At 42.8% G+C, this 24,314-nt stretch overlaps 1 protein-coding gene across 5 annotated transcripts in view; it reads left to right on the top strand.

Moving 5' to 3' along the window:
* Positions 1-24,314, top strand: part of LRRC4C (leucine rich repeat containing 4C) — a 988,240-nt gene that overhangs the window by 196,722 nt on the left and 767,204 nt on the right. For 3 of the 5 annotated variants that reach the window (XM_069740438.1, XM_069740440.1, XM_069740439.1), the window contains one exon: positions 21,300-21,385. The gene's annotated coding sequence lies outside the window, so the exon portion shown is untranslated. The remainder of the gene's footprint in view (positions 1-21,299; positions 21,386-24,314) is intronic. The other 2 variants (XM_069740441.1, XM_069740442.1) reach the window with 1 other exon arrangement.

Here is a 24,314-nt window from a genome sequence, read left to right as displayed (position 1 = left end):
ATTTTCCAGAGCAGTAAAGCAATTCCAATTTCATATATTTCATGTTGGTATGCCATAGCGTTACAGAGTGCCAATGTATTTGTTACTTATTTATAGAGATGGCTACTCTTAGCTTGCACCTGTTCTCTATTTGGAGATGGCTACTCTTAGCTTGCACCTGTTCTCTATTTGGTTGTGACAGTCGGTCTTTGATATTTATACATAGACACTCCAACAGTGCACTCCACCCATCAGTCTATGGTGCCTTTAATGACAACAAGATCCTACCTACCCAAATAAATATAGGCTATCAGCCAAGGAGAGGAATCACATTAGGATAGGTTCCCAGCAAAAAAGATCACCTTGTTGTGGCTGCTGGGTATACATGAATTGGCCAGTTTATGTGCTAAGTATCTTCATTTTTTCCTATTTTCCAGAGCAGTAATGTAAATCCAATTTCATATATTTCATGTTTGCATGCTATAGTGTTAGAGGGCCAGTGGCGTAGGAAGGGAGGTGCGGGGGGGGCGGGCCGCCCCGGGCGGCACAATGTGGGGGCGGCTATCAGCACGGCTGCGCGCACTCATTCTCTGCTCCTTCCTCCCAGCATTATGAGGACTGGAGCAGAGCGCTGGCAGTGCGCGCGGCCGTGCAGAGTTGCTGGCTGCAGTGTAGCAGGGGCACACAGTCACACACGCTGTGACTCACCCCCGCACCTGCAGTCAGCAGCAGAAGCTCCGATCCCTCCCCTCCAGCAGCGTCACAGCTCTCACAATGTGAAGAGCCATGGAGGGGCGGGGCTAAATGTCGGGGGCGGAGCCACGGACAAGCAGGAAGAAGAGGCAAAAGGAAATATGAAAATCAGAGCGGGAGACAGAAAAGATGTGAGAACAGAGACAGAAAACAACAGAGAGGCAAGACACAGGTGAGAAGTATATATGTATATATATATATATATATATATATATATATATCATCATTGTCTAAGGGTCACACTTCCGTCTTTCTGTCTGTCCTTCTGTCTTTCTTTCTTTCACGGATATTCATTGGTCGCGGCCTCTGTCTGTCGTCGCTGATTGGTCTCGGCAGCTGCCTGTCATGGCTACCGCGACCAATCAGCGACGGGCACAGTCCGATTAGTCCCTCCGCTGCAGTCAGTGCCCGGCGCCTGCTCTATACTCCCCACAATCAGCCCCCGCTCCATAATCCCCTCCAGTCACCGCTCACACAGGGTTAATAGCAGCGGTAACGGGCCGCGGTGTAACGCACTCCATTACCGCTGCTATTAACCCTGTGTGTCCCCAACTATTTACTATTGATGCTGCCTATGCAGCATAAATAGTAAAAATATGTCATGTTAAAAATAATAAAAAAATGAAAAAACCTGCTATACTCACCCTCCATCACCTTTCCCGCTCCTCGCAACGCTCCAGTGCCCGCTCCATGCAAGCGGCAGCTTCCGGTGCCAAGGATGGTATGTGAGAAGGACCTGCCATGACGTCACGGTCATGTGACCGCAACGTCATCACAGGTCCTGCGCTCATACCAACCCTGGGACTGGAAGCTGCCTCGTGCGATACAGGGCCAGAATTCATCGGAGGGTGAGTATATGTTTATTTTTTATTTTAAGTCTGTATACTACGTGGCTCTGTGCTGTATACTCCATCACTGGGCAATATACTACGTGGCTGGGCAATATACTACGTGACTGGGCAATATACTACGTGGCTGGGCAATATACTACGTGGCTGGGCAATATACTACGTGGCTGTGTTATATTCTACGTGGCTGGGCAATATGCTACGTGGGCTGTGCAATATACTACATGGCTGTGTTATATACTACGTGGCTGTGTTATATACTACGTGGCTGTGCTATACGCTATGTGGGCTGTGCTATATACTGCGTGGGCTGTGTTATACACTACGTGGCTGTGCTATATGCTACGTGGGCTGTGTTATATGCTATGTGGCTATGCTATATTTCTCTGCTGTATCTGCATCATGAATCATGCTATGTGTTAAAGGGGGGCCCACTGAGACTCTTTCGCCCGGGGCCCTCTAAAACCGCTGCAGCTGTTTAACGCTATTGACGTGCGGGCCCGCGCCCGTACGTCAATAGTTAACAACAGCCACCAGCCATTTGGAGGCTGGCAGCTGAAGTCGGCCACAGCGCACACGTCGACGGCTTCTGACGTCATTGTCAGTCGCCGGCGAGTGCACGCTTCAGCTGCGTGGAGAGAGCAGGAGCGCGGTCAGGTAAGCAGAACTTGTTTTTTTTTTTTGCAGACCCTATCATGTGTGTTGCCCTATTTTTGGTAACCTTTGTGTGTATTGAGCCGAGGGGGGGGGAGGGCGCCAAACTCGGGAGCAGCCCCGGGCGGCAAAAGCTCTAGCTACGCCCCTGTAGAGGGCCAATGTATTTGTTACTTATTTATGAAGATGCCTACTCTTAGTTTGCACCTGTTCTCTTTTTGGTTGTGACAGTCAGTTTTTGATATTTATACATACACTCTCTTACCGATCACGCCACCCATTAGCCTTTAATCACAGCAGGATCCTACCGACTCATGTAAATGCAGGCTATCAGCCCAGGAGAGGAATAACATTAAGTTAGGTTCCCAGCAAAGAAGATCACCTTGTCATGGCTGCTGGGCACACATGAACTGGCTAATTTATGCACTAACTACCTTTGTTTTTTCTTATTTTCCAGAGCAGTAATGTAATTCCAATTTCAGATTTTTCACATTTGCATGCTATAGCGTTACAGAGTACAGCTTTTTATTACTTATATATGGAGGTGGCTACTTTTAGTTTGCACCTGTTCACACCTGTTCTCTCTTTGGAAGAGACGGTCAGTCTTTGTTATTTGTTTCCCGTTCATTACAATCCTGTCTGTGATGATATTGAGCCTGCTGAAATTTCTAGGTTCCAGAGTCCATTCTCGTTATCGCTTGGGGGTCCCAGAGCTTGGAAACTCCAGTGGTCAGTAAATTATTCTCTTCCCTATGGAGAGGGAACATCCTATTATTTTGGGAATAACCCTTTTAAGGAAACTGGGCCTCTCAAAACTGCTATTACTCAAGAATAACCTAACTGGGCTTGTGCAAGGGGAAAACACACAGGATACTTAAAGGGATCATCTCATCATGGAAACCTTATTTACAATGTGACCACGGAGCCAATCAGCCGATCACACCCGGTTGTACTTTGTAGGCAAACAGATGACTTTGCAAGGAAGCTCGCTGGAATTATCACACTTGGTCCATACGCACCCATTGTACCGCACCATACAGGAGAGCAGTGAATAAACCTCATTTTCAGGGTACATGAACATAACCAAATTTTTGGTCCGAGTGCGGTTCATTAATTTTTCTTTAAGCATGCGCTATTTTTCTTATGTATTTTGGATGAGACTCCACTCTATAAGTCTACGGCGTCCCATACAGAGCAACCACGTTGCACCCGATTTTTAGATACATTGCAATTCCAACTGTTTGGTCTTGTACGTCTTAAGAACGGCAGATGTACAAAAATGGACGTCACAAATACCTGATGATTTTTTTATACGCTTTTGTGAGCCTTAGATACAAGGGTGCGTGGAAGGGATCATCAGAATCCGGAATAGGAAGGATAAAATGTTAATGATGGGAATCCTGATGAAAGATTCTAACCATATACAATGTTATCCTTGACACATTTTTGGCCGATGCCTTGCAGCTTTTTAACAACGATAAGTCAGAGAAAAATTGATACGTCGTATCTGTTGTAGATTTATATTTAATGTATGCCCAATCCTAAAGTCCCAGTCCCAACTCTTGGTTATCGGGGGCGGACTGGTGGCATGATGCCCACAGATACATGTTTCCATCCATGTGAACAGGATTGAGTAGACCATCTAGACGGCTTCAGATCCTTGGCAAAGAACATCACGGGGCTGTAATAACCCAACGCAGCCATCAGAAGTCATCCGTGACATCTGTCAGCTGTGGCCGCACTCTGCGGGACATCAATCCAGTGATGTAGACTGGCGGAGCTCAGTTCTAACATGTATTATTAGGGTCGGCACAAGATCTTTTACAACATGGTGTTAAAACTTGCATTACGGTGATTAGATTAGTGGTAGATCGGTGGGGTCCAACTTTCGGGAACCCCTCTGCTCAGCTGTTTGTGAAGGCTGCAGCGCTCGTGCGAACATTGCAGTGTTTTTATTCTATGTTTAATCTGCAGATTAATAGTATTACAATGATTACCGACCACCTTACTCCTAGTAGTGAAAATTAACTTATTAGGGGTGCACGGAGTCAGCGCTCTCGGCACCGCTCACCATACGGATTCGTAGCAGAGCTGTCAATCAAACTGCTGGGGTATTTCTCCCCGTAATTGTTCTTAGAAAGGGTTAATGTTGGTCTAGAAAATTTTTCAATTTCCTAATAAAGAAAGAATAGACCTCCCCGGTTGAAAAAAAGCAAAAAAAAAGAAAACCTCATTGCATTCCTATACCTGATGCTTTAGGCAACTTACCAAAAGCAAAGCGGATGAGAGAAGCTAATGCTTTCTGGCCGAGAAGCCTCGGCTCAGTGACTGGAAAGCCAATGTATATTCCATTTCTTTCACTGGGCGGATAATACGGGAGATTCAATGACAGATGGATTCATACTGACCTCTGCCGGAAGGAATGGGCTGAGTGAGTCTCCTGCCAAAGCTAACTTGTTATCATGCCGTGCAGCAAGGCCGGGGGAAGACGCAGAAGACGCCGGATAAAGAGACACTGAGCGGCGACATTCCCTCTCTGCATTAATAATTGATTGGGATGGAAGGTGGTTGTCAGTGTTGCGCGGGGTGTTGACACTTTCTGGCGGGAAGTGAAATAGGAAATTCTGCACACAGATTATAATAAAATATAGGAAATAAAAAATAACATTATAGAGAGTCGTCATGAAGACAAAATGATGTCTTATGAAGAAAGCTGTTAAAGGATTATTCCTCCCCACTCATAAAAACATCACTTATCCAAAAGACTGGACAGAATTGCAGATCAGTGTGCAAATCCCCTTAATGACAAATATTGCAGCCCCATTCCTAAGATCACAGAGAGTCCGCAAGTTAGGTTATGGTAACAAACTTTTAACAAAGAGCATCTTTGAATGACCGTGTAAAATATTGCCAGCCATTCATTTTAGTAACTAATACTAATGCTCCTTGTATACTACTATTTTCCCTTGCAACAGTACAGGTGTGTCATTTCCCTTTCTTTTCCTTTCTCTTCCCTTTCTCTTTCCTTCCCTTCCCTTTACCTTCCCTTCCCATCTCTTTCTTTCCCTTCCATTTCCTTTCTGTTCCTTTCACTTTCTATTCCCTTTCCTTCCAATTGCTTTCTTTTTCACTTCCCTTCCCATTCCTTTATTTTCCTTTTAGTTTCCTCTCCCTTTCCTTTCCCTTCCCTTTCTTTTCTTTTCTTTACCTTACATTATTTTCCATTTCCCTTCCTTTCTCTTTCTTTTCTTTTCCTTTCAGTTTCCTCTCCCTTTCCTTTCCCTATCCTTTTTTCTCTCTTTCCCTTTTCTTTCCTTTCTTTTCTTTTCCTTTGATTTCCCATTCCCTCCCCTTATTTTCCATTTCCCTTCCCTTCTATTTCCTGTCTGTTCACTTCCCTTTACCTTCCTTCCCATCCCTTTCCCTCCTTTCCATTTCCTTTCTGTCCCTTTCACATTCTCTTTCCTTACCTTCCTGTCCCTATCTTTTCCCTTCCCTTTCCTGTCCCTTCCCTTCCCTTTCCTTTCCCTTCCCTTTCCTTTCCCTTCCATTTCCTTTCACTTCATATTCCCTTTCCTTTCCCTTCCATTTTCTTTCTTTTCCTTTCACGTCCCTTTCCCTTTCCTTTCCCTACCTTTCTTCTCTCTTTCCTTTCCTTTCCCTGCCCTTTTTTCTCTTTCCCTTCCTTTATTTTCCATGTCCCTTCTCTTTCCTGTCCATTCCCTTCCCTTTACCTTTCTTCAAAATCCCTTTCCTTCCATTCCATTTCCTTTCTGTTCTTTCACGTTATCTTCCCTTACCATCCTGTTCCTATCTTTTCCCCTTCCCTTTCCTTTCCCTTCCCTTTCCTTTCACTTCACATTCCCTTTCCTTTCCCTTCCATTTCCTTTCACTTCAGATTCCCTTTCCTTTCCCTTCCATTTTCTTTCTTTTCCTTTCACGTCCCTTTCCCTTTCCTTTCCCTACCCTTTTTCTCTCTTTTCCTTTCCTTTCCCTACCTTTTTTTCTCTTTCCCTTTCCCTTCCCTTATTTTCCATTTCCCTTCCCTTCTCTTTCCTTTCATAATCCTTTCCATTCCGTCTCCTTTCTCTCTCTCTCTTCTATTCCTTTCCCTTTCATTTCCTTACCCTTTTCCTCTCCTGTTTCCTTTCCCTTTCTCTTTCCTCTCCTTTTCCTTATGACACATATATGCCGTTTTGCAATACAATACGGTGTGGTGAGATGTTCATGCTATAAGTGTCTGCATGTGCTCATTCAGTGCTTGTGATGTGACTACAGCCTGGCGAGGGTTTTGCCATCATGTAGTGATCATATATCAAACTGGTACTTAGAAAAATTGGGGAAATTTGCAAAAACTTTCAGAGTGGTCACATATGTAGTAATTACATGATGAAAAATGTAATAAAAACATTTTTAATTTCTAAACATTGTGATCTTGTTTGTATCATGAGAAAGGATAGACAACATTTTTTTTTATCTTTTTCGTTTTAATTTGGGTCTTGGTATTTGGACCCACAACTTGGTAATTTCAGTAATAGATTTCAGAGTAACTGGCTGTTTATAGAAATAAGTGGTAATTAACTAATTAAAAAACGTGATTTTTCAATACTTTGGAGATGTTTATGTTATATGTGTCTGTATGCGACTAAAAAATAATTGTAATGTGAATCGCAGCTTGTTTTTTTAAAGTGATGTAGTGAGAATTTATTAAATTTCTTTTGCGAAAAATTAGCAGATTTCACAACACAATGCTTACATTATTAGACATATATAGTATACCTGATGAGGCTGGTGTCTTTACTCTGAAAATCTATTGTGCATGGCAATAATCCTCTATGAAAGTTTGACTTTATCTCCTCAATGTCCCTCCTCTCTGCTGAGATGTCACACTACTCAGTATAAGCTGCAGCTGTCAGTCAGGCTGCGTGCTGGAAGGGGGAAGGTTGAGTACATTGTAGACATGAGCTTTCTCACTCTCGAGCTGGACCCATGAAATGCTCATATTAATATTATAATTAGGGCCATTCTGATATTGGATTTCAGAGCAAGGACACCAGTCACATCAGGTTGAAAGAGATCTGTTTATTAATGTATGCAGTTTGTATTGTCAAATGTGGTGACACATCTCCTATAATCACATTTTCAGAAAGTTAAAGGGAACCTGTCACCTGAATTTGGCGGGACCAGTTTTCGGTCATATGGGCGGAGTTTTCGGGTGTTTGATTCACCCTTTCCTTACCCGCTGGCTGCATGCTGGCCGCAATATTGGATTGAAGTTCACTCTGTGTCCTCCGTAGTAGACGCCTGCGCAAGGCAATCCAATATTGCGGCCAGCATGCAGCCAGCGGGTAAGGAAAGGGTGAATCAAACACCCGAAAACTCCGCCCATATGACCGAAAACCGGTCCCACCAAATTCAGGTGACAGGTTCCCTTTAAGGATGGATGGACACCAATGGCGTAGCATGTGGAGGGGCCAGAGGGGCAGTCTTTCGAGGTGCCAAATTATTTAGGTGAGAAATCTCTCCATCAAGGCTTAGATAGGAAATAGGAATGGGACTAGGGTAATAAAGCAAATACTTAAAATAAATGAATAAAAAGTTAAAAAAAATAAAAATAGACAAATGTGTAACTTTATTAAAGAGCAAACTGTGATGATATTATTTTCTGAAAATACAATGAAAGTGCTTGACAGATAAGAATTTCAGCACTGATCTGGTGGAAGGAACTCAGGGAGAGATAAGAGCCCATAGGTTAAGGGTGCAAAATACCGGCCATGGCTGGTAACCCATGTGATGTCACTGGTGGCCACGAAAAAGTTTATAAGAAACTATAAGAAAAGAATAAAAAGAACTAGTGAAGTCATTGAATCCATCATGTGTATTTCGAGAAAGCCTCAGAGATGAAGAGGTTGAGCAGAGGAGGATGGTCATGTCGGGCACAGGGACTATTCCGGTGCACATTTAATCACGTTGCTCCGGGTGGCTTCACCGCTAAACACTCAAATCTTCTTCACCTATCAATCAGTTGGGTGACATGGCGTTTGTGCTGTGATGACAGGTGTTTGCCGCTTTGAGTGATGTGAGTCAGCCGTGTGATGCACAACGTGCCGCAGAGGCTCCGCGACCTTAGATGATAAATCAAAAACAACCTTTAGGCTGAGGACACGCGCCACCCCGGTGAGTCCTGAAGTGGCCAACACTGAGTCGGGATCTAAATCCCATTGGTCACCCGTGGAGAGATCTTAAAATCGCGTTTAGGAGAAGGCGCCTTCACATATGAGAGACCGGGAGCAGTTTGCAAACGAAGACTGATCCAAAATCCCAGTTGAGAGGTGGATGGTTATGGGAAGCGATTGATAGCAGTTATTTATTCCAAAGAGTGTGCAAGCAAATATTAAAATCAAGGTGCCAACAATTTTGTTCGGACGATTTTTGGGGGTTTTGTGTGAAATGATGCCCAATTTGTCATTTTTTTGTGCTGTTTCGATACACACAAAGAAAATAAACGTGTGTAATTGCACTAATATTCTGGGAGAAATTCTTAATTTTTTCTAGAACAATTTTAAGGGTGTCAACACTTTCGACCATGACTATACGCGTCCACAGCTACAGACCACAGATAAACCAAAAGAGGGAAATAAAAATTAAAAAGCATTCTCAGTAAAAAAAATGAGCAAATTGATATGATGCTAATAGAACTTATATTAAATTTTAAGAACTTTTCAGGTCCAAGTGAATTCTTTATATTTTTGATTAGAAAAAATGTCCACTTCCATTTTACACATTGAATAAGAGCCCATCATATCATCAAGCATAATCGCACTGACTTTTCCATAGTGTCTCACAGCTATCACATCACATGGTATCACACAGCCAATCAGGAGGGACTATTGTAGCCTGTATAAAAGCCAAGACAGGGAATGCAGCAGCCATTTTTTGGTGATTTTAGGATAGTGGGAGCACATCACAGCTCAGCAATAGCGATAGGTAAAGAAAGCCCTAAAGCATTGGACAAATACTCCAGACAATAATGTGTTGTACAAATACAGCAGTGAAGAAGATGAGTGTAGTAGTGTGATAATACAGAGATTAAATTGATACAGAGAAATAGGAGAGGAACCAGCACCAGTGTCAGACTGTGATTGATCAGTGATATGATGGAGAGGAGTTAATATCTTGAAGTTTATCTCTGGCCGATTTGACCAATTTGGTTGGCAGATTCAATTCGGTCCAATTAAAATTAGTCCAAATCAAAGTTCTCCGATTGCCATAAAAAAAACTTTATTATGCTCTGAGATCTTTTGCGGAATCAAAATACACAAAATAAGTAAAAAAAAATTACAAAATGAAACACATTATAATCATTCGTCTTGACTCCTTACAACACCTCCTCCACCGCAGCACCTCCCCCGTCTTCTGCGTGGGTCTTCTGCTCTTTTCCGATTTGGCGTTTAGTCATTTAGTCATTGGGTGTGACACATGTCATTGGCATAATTCGATTTGTAACGGATTGATCTGCTCATCTCTATTTCGCAGGTTCAACGCAAAGTTTTTTGAGTCAGATAAATTGCTCGTATCCAACAAATTATTGATCTGCCGGTAAGAAGTTTTGGGTTTAGATGTAATATTGGAGATGTTAGTAATGGCGGAGTCTGAACGCCTAAAAGGAGGATCGAAGAGGAGGATGGATAGAGGTTTTCCCTTTGGCCGTCTTTGTGACCGATACCGGCATGGGCAAAGATATGATTATGGGCTCTGAAGTTTGTGAAATAAACCTGCAGGAAGGAACATTCGATGACTCTTTGTGCTGTCCACTTTGCCAAATCTTCTCGGTAACAGCCTATTATTGAGAATATGTAGCTTCTGCTGTTCCTCAGCATCTTCCTTCTGGCCTCCCCCGTGGGATTCCTGCATGTGTGAGCTTTTGTGAGGGTAGCAGACAATAGATAAGGTCATGAGATGGAAGACGCAGACTGGACACATTTCGGGAAGTTCTTAGGAAGTGAAATAAAGTGTCTGCTTGTGTCCATCAAAAAACTTACAAATGATTGGCAAACTTGATGCATTGGGAAAGGTCTTGAGGGAAACTCTCAAAGTATCCGTAGGGCATTAGAAACACAAGAAATGTCAAAAAGATCAGCCTACCTCTTTTTTCGGAAAACTTAGTCTGCAGCTCTTTCCTATACAGAGGTGTAGTACCATGCACTACACGTCTTTAGAATGGTAGCCATTGGGGAGGTATTATGTACCACTTTGTGCCATATATTTAAAGTATGTGTCCGGTGTAGACATGAGCAAATAGATTTGTAGCAACTCGAAATTGTTACAAATTTTCCAAAAATTCTGGATTTGGTAGAATCTGACTATTTGGGGGATTTTATTAATACAAATCTATTTTGTTGGAATCTTTATTGAGTCGGAAAGTGGATAAGAACTAATTAATATGTATACTCACCTGTCCTAGACCCGGTCTTCACCGGCTTTGCCTCATCAGCTTCCCTCCCGATACTCCTGTTGCTTCGGATCGGTCTTCGGATTCTGTCCAGATCTTCCTGCCCCGACTAGGTCTCATGTAGTTCTTTGAAGTTTGACACTTTACGTACATGACCAGGTGAGGCCTCATCAGTACCAGAAAATCCAGACCCAAGATAAATTTGAAGACCAAACTGCAGTGAGCGGAGGATCGTGTAGGGAACTGAATAATCAAAATTGGTGAATGACGGGCCTAATTCAGGTGTGTATAATGGTTATTATTTTTAATCCTTATCTCGCCCTTCCAGTTATTATGCTTTTGGGGTCTTGAGAGACCTTAGAATATATTATTAGTCTTTTCTGAGCTAGTTGGATTCAGACCAAATTTTAATTTGACCAAATTGTGCCTGCTCGTCAATCTTAAGTAAAGGGCCCTTATGCAAGAACAGCATATGGGCCTTTTGAAGTCTATGATATAAGCTACATGCTGCTTTGGAGGTAGAAGTGACCCCTTACCACTTGGGCCTCTGTGTGGCTGTTACAGGTTGTAACAATGATGTGTCCACCTCTGAGGTTCTGGCCCAGGGAATCTTAGATCAAATTCCTAATGGCGGCACTTGTCACTATCCACATTGTTAGCCAAGCCGTAGAAATGAATGAAAGAATGTAGGGTGCTGTCACTGAGCTGGTGTGCACTGTGCTGGTACGCAGGTTGACGGAGGTCACAGGTCACCATTGCAGGACGTCGAAGATCCATCTTAGGTGGGTGTGAAATGAGTACGCTCATGATCAGGCTCAGTAAATGGTAGCAAGGTGTGTTGTAAACATGGCCAGCCAAAGAGTCTGCCTGTCAATTAGTGCAGGGACTGTCCAGAGGGCTGTCCAAGACTGTTACTGTCAAGAGAAATGTGAAGGTACTCGGGAAATATCAAGTGATTATGGACGACTGGTTGGTGACTGCAGAAGAGTAGGACCTAAATTATTCATTCTAAGCAAGTATTGTGAGGGATTCCCTAAAATGACCTAAAGCTTTGCCCGTCTGGTTTACCTTCGGAATCCCCCCAAAATATTGGATTGAATTCAGCTCCAACCTTCAATGGAGCCAGAGTGTGCAATGAGACAGGATTTTAATAAATTCCATTTGGATTTTTTGGGGACTGTCTACAGATGGCCAAAAGTAGACAGCCAACTATGATCGGAAAAAAAATGTACAAGTGGAGCCATCAGAAATCCATTTGTCTCATTGCACTCTTTGGCTCCAACGGAATCCCGGAATTTAGACAGAACGTACAATGGAAGGGCCGAAACAGAATGTGAATGACCAATTAGACAGTAAGGGGAATGTTGGCCGGTCATGACGTGATGTGCCGAGGCCCGAGTGAGTTAGCTGTCACCTGTCCAATGAGCATGTATGGTGTATGACAGCATGAAAAACTTATATACTCCACTACGGAAGACCAAGTCCTGTATCAGGCACCTGCAAAGCTGAATGAAGCACCATAGACCATGCAAATTGGCGACATTGCATTTAATCATATCTCCATGAACCGCATGCTGTGCCGGTCTCAGAAAACTTTTTGTTTGTCCTCCCGGAGTTTCGACGTCGTATGTGCTAAACTCAAGTTTCAACAAAGCAAATAGCCTCTTCCTTTTCTGTTTTATTATTGTGTAAAGCGAGTCTACTGAGCCCTAGACTGCCAGACTCGGCGCTTTGAAGCTAGCACACTAGGAGGAAGTAAAGGAACAAAGGGCCGTAACGAAAGAGCGCTGTGAGTCGGTTGTCTGGAAACAGAAGGGAACTGACAAGGAGCGCCTCGTTTTCAGCAGGGGGGATTTGATCAGCAGTCAGTCTATTTGCCACAAGGCTTGGAATACAACCTGCTATTGTCAGACGCAGCGTACATGAGCGTGCTCCGTCAATCTGCATTGTGTGCCGAGGAAACCCAGGATTCGATTAGGAGTCAAAGTGCAGTAAAATTAAGCGATTGGACGGTGATGTCAGAAAAAGATGACCTGTGTGAGCAAAGTGGCAAGGCCCTCTACGGCACAGTGGTGGCTGCGATGTCCTCCATCCATCCGTAGAGAGCTGCGTCAGAAAAAAACAAGGTTTTCTTACCCTGCAATAACCACAACTTGGGGAAATCTTCTACTATGCTTTCTTTTACTTTTTGATTTTCAACGTTTTTACCAAATAGCCTCGGAGAAGTCAATGGTCATCAGCGGTGTTCAAAATCCTGGCAAAAATAGTACTAATTTTTCCTCTTTCTGACCATACTTGCCGTGTAGCTGGATATAATCCAGTGATGGTTCTGATCATACCATTCATACAACCAGCAGTTTACAATGAATTTGTCCCCTTTTCTGTCTGTCTTAGATGCTTTGACAGAGCTGTAGACCTTGAGATTTAACTTGAAGCTTTCGCACAAAATCTGTATCAGTGTTTCTCGGCGGTTTTGTGACATAGGCGATACGAGACTTAGTCCTCCTTCCTCAGGCTCCAAGTGTGACTCTGCCGCTGCACACTCTTTAGCTATGCCCTCGCGGGGACTTAGGCTACTTTCACACTAGCGTTGGATTTGGCCCGTCGCATTGCGTCGGGCCGAGATTCCGACGCTAGCATTTGTTGTGCCACACAACGGGTGCAGCGGATGCATTTCTCCGGCGCATCCGCTGCCCCATTGTAAGGTGCGGGGAGGTGGGGGCGGAGTTCCGGCCGCGCATGCGCGGTCGGAAAAAGCAGTCCGTCGGCTACAAAAAACGTTACATTTAACGTTTTTTGCTCCCGGCGGTCCGCCACATCACAGCGCAACCGTCGCAAGACGGTTGCGACGTGTGTCAATACATCGCAATGCGTCGGTAATGTAACTCTATTGGGCAAAAACACATCCTGCAAACAACTTTGCAGGATGCGTTTTTTCCCCTAACCGACGCATTGCGACGTATTAAAAAAAACGCCAGTGTGAAAGTAGCTTTACAGATATGTTCTTCTTTAAAGGGAATCTGTCACTGGACTTTCCAAATATAAAGCACGGCCAGCATGTTTCAGCAATGGTCTACAGCATTCTAGAGTGCTGCACGTCTGTCCCCGATCCCTATGCACAGCACAAAAAAGATCTTTTATTATACTTACAGATGGTGCAGTCCAGATCAATGGTCTTGATTCGGCGCCTCCTCTCTGCTTGTGACAGCCGTCCTCCTTCCCGCTTTCATGTGGATGACGTGTCCTAGGTCATCCACACAGTGTCCTCCATCATACTCCTGTACAAGCACACTCCTCTCTGCCCTACCAAGGGCAGAGCAAAGCACTGTAAGGCGCATGTGCTGGCTCTACCTGCATGTCGTTGGTGGTCTTTGAACTTTCCCGGCGCATGCACGTTACTTTCCCAGCGCATGCGCATTACAGTACTTTGCTCTGCCCTCGACAGGGTAGAGAGGAGTGTGCTTGTGCAGGAGTGTGATGGTGGACACTGTGTGGATGATGTAGGACACATCGTCCACATGAAGCCGAGAAGGAGGACGGCTGTCACACAAAGAGAGAAATTACCGGATCAAAGAGCGCAGAGGTAATAAAAAGCAAACGGTGCAATATTTTAAATAAAATGCAATTGCAAAAATTTACCTTTAGCACCAAATATATGCATTTAAGTGAAATAAAAAAATTGTCTTCAAAAGTGAACAACCCCTTAACCTCTTCATGACGTGGGGTATTTTATTTTTTTTTTTTCGTTTTTCGCTCCCCTCCTTCCCAGAACCATAACTTTTTTATTTTTCCGTCCATATGGCCATGTGAGGGTTTATTTTTTGTGGGACGAGTTGTACATTTGAATGACACCATTGGTTTTACCATGTCATGTACTAGAAAACAGGAAAAAAAATTCCAATTGCTGTGAAATTGCAAAAAAGTGCAATCCCACACTGTTTTTTGTTTGGCTTTTTTGCTCATTAAATGCTAAAACTGAGCTGCCGTTATGATTCTCCAGGTCATTGCGACTTCATAGACACCTAACATGTCTAGGTTCTTTTTTATCTAAGTGGTAAAAAAAATTCAAAATTTTGCTTATAAAAAAATTAATTAAAAAATTGCGCCATTTTCCGATACCCGTAGCGTCTCCATTTTTTGTTATCGGTGGTCAAGTGAGGCCTTATTTTTTGCGCAGAGAGCTGACATTTTTAAGGATACCATTCTGGTGCAGATACGTTCTTTTGATCGCCCGTTATTGCATTTTAATTCAATGTCGCTGCGATCAAAAAAGACGTAATTCTGGCGTTTCAAATTTTTTTCTTACTACGCCGTTTAGCGATCAGGTTAATCCTTTTTTTATTGATAGTTCGGATGATACCAACTATGTGTATTTTGGATTTTTTTTTAATTGTTTTATTTTGAATGGGGTGAAAGGGGGGTGATTTAAACTTTTATATTTTTTTTTTCATATTTTTAAAAACATTTTTTTTTTTAAACTTTTGCCATGCTTGAATAGCCTCCATGGGAAGCTAGAAGCTGGCATAGCCTGATCGGCTCTGCTACATAGGAGTGATGCTCAGATCGCTCCTATGTAGTAGAATTGTAGATTCGAGGAAAATGACGAGGAAAAAGCTAACATATTAAACACCTTCTTCTCCACGGTATTCACGATGGAAAATGAAATGCTAGGTGAAATCCCAAGAAACAATGAAAACCCTATATTAAGGGTCACCAATCTAACCCAAGAAGAGGTGCGAAACCGGCTAAATAAGATTAAAATAGATAAATCTCCAGGTCCGGATGGCATACACCCACGAGTACTAAGAGAACTAAGTAATGTAATAGATAAACCATTATTTCTTATTTTTAGGGACTCTATAGCGACAGGGTCTGTTCCGCAGGATTGGCGCATAGCAAATGTGGTGCCAATATTCAAAAAGGGCTCTAAAAGTGAACCTGGAAATTATAGGCCAGTAAGTCTAACCTCTATTGTTGGTAAAATATTTGAAGGGTTTCTGAGGGATGTTATTCTGGATTATCTCAGTGAGAATAACTGTTTAACTCCATATCAGCATGGGTTTATGAGAAATCGCTCCTGTCAAACCAATCTAATTATTATTATTATTATTATTTATTATTTTAGCGCCATTTATTCCATGGCGCTTTACATGTGAGGAGGGGTATACATAATAAAACAAGTACAATAATCTTGAAAAATACAAGTCACAACTGGTACAGGAGGAGAGAGGACCCTGCCCGCGAGGGCTCACAATCTACAAGGGATGGGTGAGGATACAGTAGGTGAGGGTAGAGCTGGCCGTGCAGCGGTTTGGTCAATCGGTGGTTACTGCAGGTTGTAGGCTTGTCGGAAGAGGTGGGTCTTCAGGTTCTTTTTGAAGGTTTCGATGGTAGGCGAGAGTCTGATATGTTGTGGTAGAGCATTCCAGAGTAGGGGGGATGCACGAGAGAAATCTTGTATGCGATTGTGGGAAGAGGAGATAATAGGGGAGTAGAGAAGGAGATCTTGTGAGGATCGGAGGTTGCGTGCAGGAAAGTACCGGGAGACGAGGTCACAGATGTATGGAGGAGACAGGTTGTGGATGGCTTTATATGTCATGGTTAGGCTTTTGTACTGGAGTCTCTGGGTGATGGGGAGCCAGTGCAGGGATTGACAGAGGGGAGAGGCCGGGGAATAGCAGGGGGACAGGTGGATTAGTCGGGCAGCAGAGTTTAGAATAGATTGGAGGGGTGCAAGAGTGTTAGAGGGGAGGCCACAGAGCAGGAGGTTACAGTAGTCAAGGCGGGAGATGATGAGGGCATGGACTAGGGTTTTTGCAGATTCTTGGTTTAGGAATGTGCGGATCCGTGAAATATTTTTGAGTTGGAGGCGGCAGGAAGTGGAAAGGGTTTGGATATGTGGTTTAAAGGAGAGATTAGTGTCAAGGATTACCCCAAGACAGCGGGCTTGTGGGACTGGGGAGAGTGGGCAGCCGTTTACTGTAATGGATAGGTTCGTTGGGGAGATCGCGTGAGATGGGGGAAAGATGATGAATTCTGTTTTGTCCATGTTAAGTTTTAGAAATCTAGTGGAGAAGAAGGATGAAATAGCAGACAGACATTGAGGGATTCTGGTTAGTAGGGAGGTGATATCTGGTCCAGAGATGTAGATCTGTGTGTCGTCAGCATAGAGATGATACTGAAAGCCGTGAGATTCTATGAGCTGTCCCAGGCCAAAGGTGTAGATGGAGAAGAGCAGGGGTCCTAGAACTGAACCTTGCGGGACTCCGACAGATAGGGGGCGAGGTGAGGAGGTGGTGTGTGAGTGGGAGACGCTGAATGTACGGTCAGTTAGGTATGATGAGATCCAGGATAGGGCCAATTCTGTGATGCCAAGGGATGAGAGGGTCTGCAGCAGCAGGGAATGGTCCACTGTGTCAAAGGCAGAGGACAGGTCCAGGAGGAGGAGGACAGAGTAGTGTCGCTTGCTCTTGGCGGTTAATAGGTCATTGGTGACCTTAGTTAGGGCAGTTTCAGTGGAGTGGTGTGACCGGAAGCCTGATTGAAAGCGGTCGAAGAAGGAGCAGGAAGATAGATGGGAGGACAGTTCAGTATGGACATGTTGTTCCAGTAGTTTTGAGGCAAAGGGGAGAAGTGATATAGGGCGATAGCTAGATACAGAGGATGGGTCAAGAGAGGGCTTTTTGAGGATAGGTGTGATTGTGGCATGTTTAAAGCTTGAGGGGAAAATGCCAGTTGTTAGTGATAGGTTAAAGAGATGGGTTAGGGTTGGGATGAAGACTGTGGTGAGGTTTGGGATGAAGTGGGATGGGAGTGGGTCAAGTGCACAGGTGGTGAGATGCGATCTTGAGAGTAGAGTGGAGAGTCCGTCTTCTGTAATGGTGGAGAAGTTGGTTTTGGAGGTGGAGGGCTGGGTAGTTGGGAGGAAGGGTTCTGGGGGTTGTTTACTAAAATTGTCTCTGATGTTCTCAATTTTCTGCTTGAAAAATGAGGCGAAGTCTTCAGCTGAGATGAGTGGGGAGGGAGGAGGTGCTGGGGGACGGAGGAGAGAGTTGAAGGTGTTGAATAACTGTTTGGGGTTGTGAGACAGGGAGGATATGAGAGATGAGAAGTAGGTTTGTTTTGCTGTGGCGAGCATGGTTTTGAAAGCAGTGAGGGACTGTTTGAATGCGATGAAGTGCTCGATGGAGTGGGATCTTTTCCATCTGCGCTCAGCAGCTCTGGAAGCTCGCCTCAGTTCTTTTGTCATGCTGGTGTGCCAGGGTTGTCTGTTGATTTTGCGAGCTTTGGTATGTGTGAGAGGGGCAAGAGATTCCAAAGCTGCAGCTATTGTGGTGTTATATAGAGCGGCAGCATCATCCGCATTGTGTAGGGAGCTTATGTCTGTGAGAGGGAGGAGGGATTCAGAGAGTGAGTGAAGATCAAGGTGTTTAAGATTTCTGCGAGGGTGTGAGAGTTTGTGGGGTGGGGGTTGTAGACAAGGAGTGGAAAGGGAAGAGAATGTAAGTAGGTTGTGGTCAGAAAGAGGAAGAGGTGAGTTTGAGAGGTTAGATAGGGAGCAGAGGCGGGTGAGAATGAGGTCCAGTGTGTGACCATCTTTGTGGGTGGCTGTAGAAGACCATTGAGTGAGGCCAAAGGAGGAAGTGAGAGATAGAAGTTTAGTGGCAGCTGAGAGGGAAGTGTCAATGGGGATGTTGAAGTCGCCCATGATGATAGTGGGGATGTCAGCGGCGAGGAAGTGGAGTAGCCAGGTGGTGAAGTGGTCGAAGAAGGTGGTGGCTGGCCCTGGGGGACGGTAGATGACAGCCAGTTGGAGGTTGGAGGGGGAGTAGATGCGCACAGAGTGCACCTCAAAGGAAGGGAGGATAACAGAGGGTGGCAGTGGGATTGGGGTGAAGGAGCAGTTATCTGACAGGAGAAAACCAACTCCTCCGCCATGCTTGCTGCTGGGGCGGGGTGTGTGAGAAAGGTGGAAGCCACCGTAAGAGAGTGCCGCAGGGGAGGCTGTGTCAGAAGGGGTGAGCCAGGTTTCAGTGATGCCGAGGAAGGAGAGTTTGTTATTGATAAAGAGGTCATGGATAAATGGAAGTTTATTGCAGACAGAGCGTTAGAAGGTGTGAGCTGGATAGGTCATGATGTGGCCGTGTGTGCCTGGCGAGAAAGGATTGTATGTGGAGGAATAGTTCTGTGGAGGAGGTGAGATGACTGGGGAGGATGGAGGGAGAAATGACTAGTTCTTTACTGGGTGGAGGGACTACAGGAGATAGGAAGAAATAGAGTAGTATGGGGGTGAATGTGAAAAGAAACCGAAACATTATAGTGGTTTTCTATTCCTTTACCTTCCAGTCAATTCCAGTCCAATTGTAGTCTAATTCATAGCAATTAAAAAACTGCAATTTAAAAATGCAATTTCTAAGATGGTCAGACACGTCTGGTCAGACTCATGGCTATGAATTTATGGGCACCTAAGGGCTCACAGCTGAGAGGGAGGATGTGGGCGTGTGTGTCTAGAGCACATGTTCACAGTTAAGCCAGGTCATAAAGAGGGGGTGGGGTAGATGGCCACTCAGGTATGCAAGCAAGAAGCAAGGGAAGTGAAATACGAATGGATAGAAAACAATGGGTAAGCAAAGCGTACCAGGTGGGAATTATATGCAGTTCACATAAACACACATTGCAGGAAAGGCAGAGTAGATGGACAGCAGCATACCAGGTGGGAATTATATACCACTTTATACCACTATATACCAGTTTTTATGAAGAGGTAAGCTATAGGCTGGACCACGGTGAGTCATTGGACGTGGTATATCTCGATTTTTCCAAAGCGTTTTATACCGTGCCGCACAAGAGGTTGGTACACAAAATGAGAATGCTTGGTCTGGGGGAAAATGTGTGTAAATGGGTTAGTAACTGGCTTAGTGATAGAAAGCAGAGGGTGGTTATAAATGGTATAGTCTCTAACTGGGTCGCTGTGACCAGTGGGGTACCGCAGGGGTCAGTATTGGGACCTGTTCTCTTCAACATATTCATTAATGATCTGGTAGAAGGTTTACACAGTAAAATATCGATATTTGCAGATGATACAAAACTATGTAAAGCAGTTAATACAAGAGAAGATAGTATTCTGCTACAGATGGATCTGGATAAGTTGGAAACTTGGGCTGAAAGGTGGCAGATGAGGTTTAACAATGATAAATGTAAGGTTATACACATGGGAAGAGGGAATCAATATCACCATTACACACTGAACGGGAAACCACTGGGTAAATCTGACAGGGAGAAGGACTTGGGGATCCTAGTTAATGATAAACTTACCTGGAGCAGCCAGTGCCAGGCAGCAGCTGCCAAGGCAAACAGGATCATGGGGTGCATTAAAAGAGGTCTGGATACACATGATGAGAGCATTATACTGCCTCTGTACAAATCCCTAGTTAGACTGCACATGGAGTACTGTGTCCAGTTTTGGGCACCGGTGCTCAGGAAGGATATAATGGAACTAGAGAGAGTACAAAGGAGGGCAACAAAATTAATAAAGGGGATGGGAGAACTACAATACCCAGATAGATTAGCGAAATTAGGATTATTTAGTCTAGAAAAAAGACGACTGAGGGGCGATCTAATAACCATGTATAAGTATATAAGGGGACAATACAAATATCTCGCTGAGGATCTGTTTATACCAAGGAAGGTGACGGGCACAAGGGGGCATTCTTTGCGTCTGGAGGAGAGAAGGTTTTTCCACCAACATAGAAGAGGATTCTTTACTGTTAGGGCAGTGAGAATCTGGAATTGCTTGCCTGAGGAGGTGGTGATGGCGAACTCAGTCGAGGGGTTCAAGAGAGGCCTGGATGTCTTCCTGGAGCAGAACAATATTGTATCATACAATTATTAGGTTCTGTAGAAGGACGTAGATCTGGGGATTTATTATGATGGAATATAGGCTGAACTGGATGGACAAATGTCTTTTTTCGGCCTTACTAACTATGTTACTATGTTACTATAATTGCTGCATTGCTATGAGCGCCGACAACAGCAATCCGACATCAACAACCATAGAGGTCTTCGATAGACCTCTGGTTGTCATGCCGACGCATCACTGACCCCCGATCACGTGATGGGGGTCGGCGATGCGCGCATTTCTGGCCCGATGGCCGGAAGCGGTAGTTAAATGCTACTGTCAGCATTTTACAGCGGCATTTAACTAGTTAATAGTGGCGGGTGGATCGCGATTCCACCCGCCGCTATTGTGGGCACATGTCAGCTGTTCAAAACAGCTGACATGTCCCGGCTTTGATGCGGGCTCACTGCCGGAGCCCGCATCAAAGCAGGGGATCTGACCTCAGACGGGATAGTAAGGGGTTAAAGGGTCCAATCCCAGCCATGGATTACATGCTTGGGACCAACCTTACCTTATTATGATATTCAGTAAGGATTCCATAATAGCAAAACCTTCAACAATCCACCTAACAACCGCTGGGCGGCCATCTATAGAGAAACACATATATCATAAACATCTCCTGACAGAGTATCAATTTTTTTTATTTTTTTACAAAGCTGATCATCTCCTTTCCATCACTACGGCTAACGGAGATTCTTTCTCGTATGTTTTTTAGGTCCTTGGAGATTACATTGTGCCTGGGACTCCGCCAGCCAAAGAAGAAGGCAGAAACAGGTGGGAGGCGTTCATTTAAACGCAGAGGTACAAAGCACGACTTTTTTTTTGTCGAAATAATTGTCTCGAGCCCTTAGACAATTACCATCTATGCTAATTAGAAAAAGATTAATTCATCGAGCTTCGCGAGAGCTAAGAGAGACATCTGTTAGCTCAGAAGTTTTCTCTTACTTCCCCCCCATCTTCTCACAAACTGTAAATATTAAAAAAAAAAAAGGTTAAATGCGTCCTAAAATGGAAATCTAAAAAAAAAAAAATCGTATCGCAACATTTATAATTGAAATTTCAAATTTCATTTCCAGAAAAAAAAAAAATACAAAAAAAAAAAAGATATTTACTTACATGTAGAAAAGTTCCATCACAACATCAGCTAAAAGTGCGAAACAAAGGACTAATTATTCTATAATTATGTCTCAGTCGCGGATGGAAGAATATAGATTGTTTCAGCCCGTAATATATATTATTATCCTCCTATCATACCGGGGAATTAAAAATATATATATATTTTTTTTCTGTCTGAAATGACTTGATAATAGCTTTAAAGTAAAGGGAATGAGATAATCGTGGTGAAAATAGATAATTAAGGGGATTAACACTCGAGCTGCTGGAGAAATCCAGGTGTTGGTTTCTAATGGTTTTAGGATGTTATTTTTTTTTTTCTTCCTATTTTTGTTTGCAATTTATTTGTGTTTAGTTTTTTTTTTTATGTTTTAGGACTTATTATAGCTGAAACATTCTGTGCAGTTAGGAGCTTTAAAGGGGTCGTCTAGCCAATTTTTATTTCTAAAGGTTGTCAAATAATTAATAGTTATTTATAGATTTCCCGGTAACTTTGCCTAACAGGAGACCTGGGCAGCGCTAGATTGCTTGGTCACTGCCAGAGATTGGCACCGCAGACTCATGTATAGAGACCAATGGGGCCAGGAATCAGTGGGTGGGTATTATATTATTATTATTATTAGTAATGTTATTATAATACATTATATAATAATAACAAATATATAGCTCAAGCCCACCAGAGAAACAATTATTATTATTATTATTATTATTATTATTATTATTACATTTTGTTGACTGGATGTTAAATGGGGTTTTGTTTTTTCATATTTTCTAATTGCTCATTATGGTGTAAATAATAATAATAATAATAATAAATTATTTATACCATAATGAGTAATTAAAAAAAAAACTTTTAATACTAAAGCCAGACAACTAAATTTCACAATTATTATTACAAATATGCACGCTAAAGAGAACTGCCGAGACCCCATCTAAAAGTGAGCGCAGAAAGACCATAAAAAAGGCCAAACTCTCTCAGATTCAACACAATAATGTGTTACACAGTTACCCCCCAGATTTCCCCACTGAAAACAGCCAATCATGGGGTTAAAAAGCCGTCTTTGTGATGTCTGGCGGCTCTGATGCAAGACAACCTTATCAAGGTGTGAAATCCCCTTTAAGGTACCTTAAGATTGCTCAATAGCAACTGACCTGCTGCATCAGATAAGGATTGGCTTCTCCTGGACCTCATGGTCTCTGCTATGGCTGGAAAATGTATTTCATAAGTTTTTATCAATCTATCTATTATCTATTATTTATAATCTATCTATCTATTATCTATCTATTATCTATCAATCTATCTATTATCTATCATCTATTATTGCCATGATCCAGGCCAGGGTTTGTTTCTAATTATTTTCTCCCCGGTCTGGTCATGCGGGGGTTAACCTTATCTGCTTTGTTTGGGCTCTGTGTGGCTGTTTCGGTCTGTTGTGGCCTGCAGACCAATGTCAGTGATAGTCCATGCTTCCAGGCTAGAGCAGCTGACCCTTGATACCATGTGTTGTCCTCTGCCCATGTACTCTGTTCCCGTGAGTTCCCTTTCCTGCCACCCAGCTTTGTCTTAGTGTTCCCTCCTTGTTCTTGGACCTCTTGGTATATGACCCGGCTTATCTTCTGACATGTTTTACTGTCTCTCGTCTCGGTTATATCTGCTTCCATCTGGCTCTGACTTTTGGCTTGTATTTGACCACATATATTGCTGTGACCTCTGGTACTTCTTGTCCTGACAGTTTCTGACTCGGCTCGTCTGACCACTTTTTCGCCACTTGGGAGTGCTTTTGCTGCTGCTGCTCAGTGGTGTTACTCTGTGTGTGTGTGCAACCTCTCTTCCTTCACCAGCATCCCCTGGTGGAGGTTGAGCTATACCGCTCTGCAGCACCATTACAATTATCTATCATATATCTATCTATCTATCTATCTATCTATCTATCTATTATCTATATATCTATTATCTATCTATTATCTATCTATCTATCTAATAAGTGCAAACTGTAAAGCGCTGCGGAATATGTTAGCGTTATATAAAAATAAAGATTATTATTATTATTATTATTATAAATAAAGATTATTATTATTATTATCTATCTATCTATCTATTATCTATCTATCATCTATCTATCTATTATCTATCTATCTATCTATTATCTATATATCTATCTATCTATTATCTATCTATCTATCTATTATCTATCTATCTATTAGCTATCTATCTATTATCTATCTATTATCTATCTATCTATCTATCTATTATCTATCTATCATCTATCTATCTATTATCTATCTATTATCTATCTATTATCTATCTATTATCTATCTATCATCTATCTATTATCTATATATCTATTATCTATCTATTATCTATCTATCAATCTATCTATCAATCTATCTATTACCTATCATCTATCTATATATCTAGATTATCTATCTATTATCTATCTATAATCTATCTATATCTATCTATTATCTATCTATTATCTATCTATCAATCTATGTATCTATCAATCTATCTATTACCTATCATCTATCTATATATCTAGATTATCTATCTATTATCTATCTATAATCTATCTATATCTATCTATTATCTATCTATTATATATTATCTATCTATATC

The sequence above is a fragment of the Ranitomeya imitator genome, chromosome 9 (genome assembly GCF_032444005.1).
Source record: "Ranitomeya imitator isolate aRanImi1 chromosome 9, aRanImi1.pri, whole genome shotgun sequence".
NCBI classification, from domain to species: Eukaryota; Metazoa; Chordata; class Amphibia; order Anura; family Dendrobatidae; genus Ranitomeya; species Ranitomeya imitator.
The sequence above is the reverse complement of the archived record's forward strand: the minus strand, read 5'-3'. Positions and strand labels throughout refer to the sequence as shown.